The sequence below is a fragment of the Schistocerca nitens genome, chromosome 9 (genome assembly GCF_023898315.1).
Source record: "Schistocerca nitens isolate TAMUIC-IGC-003100 chromosome 9, iqSchNite1.1, whole genome shotgun sequence".
In the NCBI taxonomy this organism is placed as follows: domain Eukaryota; kingdom Metazoa; phylum Arthropoda; class Insecta; order Orthoptera; family Acrididae; genus Schistocerca; species Schistocerca nitens.
Window position 1 is genome coordinate 91,417,280 of NC_064622.1, and position 6,000 is coordinate 91,423,279.

Sequence of the window (6,000 nt, forward strand, 5' to 3'; positions counted from 1 at the left end):
TAGTGTGTATTTCGTCAACTGTTTTACAAGAAATTATCCGAATGACCCCACTAGTCAGGTTCTGCGGATAACATCAAAATTCCCTCGTTTTTGTTGGACAGACAGTTCCTCAGAGGTCAGCTGCCGTTCACGGAAGTAACAACCAATATGTCAACAAATTGCCCCGAAGACACCAACAGTTTTGTACTACGCCTCTACGGGGAGGAAATTTCAAATTTGTATCGAGACCTTCATCAACTTTGGAAGAAGGTGGCCATACATCAACAAGTGGTCACGAAAGCGACAACAACTCTGCACAGCCCTTTTTTTGTTTTTTTTTTTTTGTTTTGTCCATCTGTCCAGCTCTTAAGACCCCTTTTTCTCACGAATGGGTAGAGTCATCAGATTGAAATTTATATCAAGCACTTAAGTCTACAGTCCATTGGCAATGTAAAAAGTTTTCAGCTTCTAAGTCAATGCAGTCACAAGATACGGTCATATATCTCACATATTTTGATACTCGCAAATACACTCATAAAAACCTGTACATGAACTACCTGTCGACATAATTCAGTTTGTATGGAACCCCCAGAGCGCGAGTGCCAGTCGCGCATGTTCGGCTTTTGTTTCCAATTTCACTTATATTGTCTCTTGTAAATCCACTTCAATCGGATAATTACAAACAGTGATCCTAAAAGAAAACCGCCGCCACTTAGAGTGGGACATTCATTAAAACCAGTCTCCGTTAATCTATAATCGGATCTGATCTTCATCAAATAAACTGTTATTCTAAAATACCTTTTGGCTCATGCGTGACGATGTAGATAGTTCTGTTTTTAAATAGAACCACTTTTGGAAGGAGTGATATTCTAGCTGAACTTATACATAAGCGCGTCATATAACTCCTATTGCACTCTGTACATGTTCTTTATGTTAAGTTCCCAGTTTGTTACCAGTACTGGCATATGCTTCACTGGTATTTTTCAGTTTTCGTTCCCGAAACAAACGTTTATGAAACGGAAAATTGATGCGCTATATTAATGACTTATCATTACGAACGGCGAATACACAGCATTATAAGGGTGTTGCTTTTCTTCACAAATACACTACTGGCCATTAAAACTGCTACACCACGAAATTCACGTGCTACAGACGCGAAATTTAACCGACTGATGATGTGATATGCAAATGATTAGCTTTTCAGAGCATTCACACAAGGTTGGCGCCGGTGGCGACACCTACAACATGCTGACATGAGGATAGTTTCCAACCGATTTCTCATACACAAACAGCAGTTGACCGGCGTTGCCTGGTGAAACGTTGCTGTGATGCCTAGTGTAAGGAGGAGAAATGCGTACCATCACGTTTCCGACTTTGATAAAGGTCGGATTGTAGCATATCGAGATTGCGGTTTATCGTATCGCGACAGTGCTGCTCGCGTTGGTCGAGATCCAATCACTGTTAGCAGAATATGGAGTCGGTGGATTCAGGAGGGTAATACGGAACGCCGTGCTGGGTCCCAACGGCCTCGTATAACTAGCAGTCAAAATGACAAGCATCTTATCCGCATGGCAGTAACGGATCGTGCAGCCACGTCTCGATCGCTGAGTCAGCAGATGGGGACGTTTGGAAGGCAACAACCGTCTGCACGAACGTTTCGACGACGCTTGTAGCAGCATGAACTATCAGCTCGGAGACCATGGCTGCGGTTACCTTTGACGCTGCATCACCGACAGGAGGGCATGCGATGGTGTACTCAACGACGAACCTGGGTGCTCGAATGGCAAAACGTCATTTTTTCGGATGAATCCAGGTTCTGTTTACAGCATCATGATGGTCGCATCCGTGTTTGGCAACATCGCGGTGAACGCACATTGGAAGCCTGTATTCGTCATCGCCATACCTCCGTATCACCCGGCGTGATGGTATAGGGTGCCACAAGTTACACGTCTCGGTCACCTCTTGTTCGCATTGACGGCACTTTGAACAGTGGATGTTACGTTTCAGATGTGTTACGACCCGTGGCTCTACCCTTCATTCGATCCCTGCGAAACCCTAAATTTCAACAGGGTAATGCACGACCGCATGTTGCAGGTCCTGTACGGGCTGTTTTGGATACAAAAATGTTCGACTGCTGCCCTGGCCAGCACATTCTCCAGATTCCTCACCAACTGAAAACGTCTGGTCAATGGTGGCCGAGCAACTGGCTCGTCACAATACGCCAGTCACTACTCTTGTTGATCTGTGGTATCGTGTTGAAGCTGCACGGGCACCTGTACCTGTACACGCCATCCAAACTCTGTTTGACCCAATGCCCAGGCGTATCAAGGCCGTTATTACGGCCAGAGGTGGTTGTTCTGGGTACCGATTTCTCAGGATCTATGCACCCAAATTGCGTGAAAATGTAATCACATGTTAGTTCTAGTATAGTATATTTGTCCAAGTAATACTCGTTTATCATCTGCATTTCTTCTTGGTGTACCAATTTTAATGGCGAGTAGTGTACAAGAACTATCAGCGAAATGTGAAGAGGTACACTACCGTGGTGCAATAGTCACGGATGAGGGTATCTCAGAACCGGACTTTGTCTTCGTATCGCTTCACGCAAACGACAATGAACTTACAAGTAATATTCCTTCTAACTGTATACTCCAGTTAGGATTACTGCACTGGCACCTAGACACTGAAGATAATAGTTAGAGAAACTACACACTGCTACTTTTGTATGTTTTTTCGCTGCTACTCCTTCAGGAAACTTCTGTTGGGACCACTGTAACCTTAGGGTAGAGGTTATTGAATCTTTGTATAGTTATGTTACTTCAACAGTTACTGATGATGTTAGCAGTTCTGGGTAGCAACGCATTTCATTCTGCACGATCTGAACATTGCTTTCTCGGAATATTTCATTCTGTTGTGCGATTCGTTTGCAAAACACCTGTAATTATCTTCTGTCTATAGTCAAATATACCACCATCATCAGACAACTCTCTGAAGTTGACTCGGCAGTTGTCGGTGATAATTTTCCTAAGTATTTAAATATCTCCATCGGCTGTTGATGTGTTGGGATGACCAGGTGTCGTACGTCCGACCTTTGTATCTGCACAGTGAGTGTACTAATGTGTGCAAACTTAGCTTACCACTTAGCGCGCAAATGGACAAAACATCTGAACTGTCTTCTCAATCCCAGGGTGTTAAACAGACATTCCAAATAAATATGACCCTGGCCCTGTAAGACAGCTAATATCAGGTGCAGGTCGTAACAAAAATCATTAGACATGCTACTGTCACATACGTAGAATGGATGCATTAATAATGGTGAAAGTTTTGGGTTCATTCTAGTAAGACAACAGAACTATTCCCTTTTCTTTTCTACATATAATTTATCAGCTGTTGTTTTCAGGGGTCAAGTGATAAACAACAACCATGTTCAATTACTTTTGACATTCAATAACAAAATATTTAAGTCTTGGACATATTGAAATGACGATTATTAAAATCGTTATCTCTACACACGAAAATTTTTTATCACAGGAAAGAATGATTATTAAAAATCCTCATCAGCCCATTTAAGTCTATGTTGTCATAGCTGGTCGGTGCACTGTGTTGGTGTAGAATAAATTTACCTTTTGAACCAATGAAAAAAAACTCTCATATACTCACTGTGAGGATTGGTTAGAATCCTAGCTTTTGATATTCGATGGCCACGACGTACGCAAGTTGGAGTGAGCAAAATCCAAACCCAACATTTACTGTGGCCTAATGGGCGATGGTACTTTACGACACAACATCTGCAATGACGTTGTCTCCATGCTGGATCTGAAACGCTAATTCCCTACTTTGGCCTTGACTGAATTCACTCAGTCGCAACTTTCCTGCACTGTGTAGAACGCTAATCTTCCCCTAGTCGAAATAATGGCTATTGCACACTCGCTATAGGTTGGAGCGACATGCACAATTTCTTTGCCCACAAAAATTCCCACAGGAATAATTAACTACCGATTTGCTATCTGTCGCCACGTTATGTGAAGCGTATAGTGCTCACTTCGCAGAAAACAAAGCTCTCAATGCCCTCGCTCATTTCCACACACTTGTGCGGTCCACCACGAAACTAGAGACAGAGAGAGACAGAGAGAGAGAGAGAAATTTAAGTCACAAAATGCTTTTATATAATGGGGATCCCCCCACCGTGTCGCATCTGCGTCGCTAAGTATGGCTTCAGCCAATCACCGTCTCGCTAGAGGTGAGTAAATTTTTATTTTTCTTGCTGGATTGCAGCCTCGCCCTGTTAATGACATGCAGCCACGTACCCTCGGTCCCAGTCTTATTTACGTTAAAAGGAATAATGTGTTGTTCTGATCTTATCCCTTTCTATGCTGAAGCTCACCATTCTCTTACTAAATGGGAGTTTTAGGAAGTGATTAACCACCTACTCGATTTTTCTGCAAATGCGTTTCACTTTAAATTGTTTGTTTATGCCAGTCAATAGATAACGTTTTGTTAGTTCTCGGTATATGAGATTAACTGCAACTGCCTTTTGTTGATATAATTATTGTTTTCTGAGGATCTCACACTACACCGTCCTGTCTTTATGGATCAGGCTCATGTAAGGTCCATAAAATCCGGACGCCTTACACGGGGAATTCATAATATTCAGCAAACTCACAGCCTTGATTGAGAAGTTTCTACACAACGCACACGCTTCTTTGTCCGAAGTTTCGTCAAAAATTGCATTCATCACTCACTTCATTTGGCTATAATTAATGCTAATCTTAAGCAAAATTTAATCCAAATGTTTTGTTCTGTTTCTTACAGAAAGTTTAAAAAAATTTAGACCTGCTGCTGAATGAACTACTTGGAACTTTACCAAGACGTTGTCAGCCACTAATTGTAAATGATAAAACTTTAGGTGGGCAACGTATTCAGCGTGATAAACAACTTTTAAGTTACTTCTTGCTGTAACGTTTTAGATTCATGGAAATCTTTATCTCTATTCTCACAGTTTCTGAATCCGGAAGGAGCTATAAACAGGATGTGGACGTGACAGGAACAATAAGCCAAGAGCTGAGTGTACCTAGACATTCATATCCACAAATATAATGAAAATGTATGTACATCTATACTTACTTAAATGTTTGTCTCTGTATGTTGGAATTTTTACATTTCTTCGTAAGCCAATGGGCCGATTTCAATCAAAGTTCGTACACATATTGCTTATTGTCTGGAAACAATCGCTGCAGGGGAGGGCAAGAACCACTCTTCTATCACAGGGGTGGGGTTAGGGGCGGTAAAGCAGTGAAGCCCACGATACGCGAATTGATGTACTTTAGCCATCCACTACTTCAAAATGAGACCACTAAGTGGCTGGGAACCAACTTGACGTATAATTGCACACCTATCACAGCGATAAACTTTTATTACATTTTCGCTGTTCATGCAGTAAATCTCCTGCAAGAAGCACGATGGATAAATTACTTCTTTACTACTAACTGTATCCACCACACATTTTGTAGACAGTATTCATATTCACTACTGCAGGCAATAACAAAATTATATCATTTTACGACACATAGTTTAGGAGATATCATAAACACTGAGATGCGTGTAAAAGACAGCATCGTGCACGATGTTTCACACAAATGCGTGGTGTCTGTTCATTTGGTCATGTCCGGGAGAAAAGACCCACGTGGAATCCGTAGCTTTGATACATATTATGTAAATTGAAGGTGGAGAGGGAAGAAAGGAAGGGAAAGGGAATGGGTTGTTGATGTCAGTGGCATCAGGACTTCATGCTGAATCAGAGGCGAAGAGTGCAAATATCTGACGGACCGGGGATCGAACCCAGGATCTCATGCTTACCTTCAGTTTTTATAATATGTACCACAGATGCTGATTTCGTGTGGTGTCTGTTCCTTCAGACATGTCTAAAAGAACAGACACCACGCATTCATGTAATCGATACGCCTCGATGGGAAATGAATCTTCCACCTGCAGTACAGATGCACAATTACGTCTGAATTCATG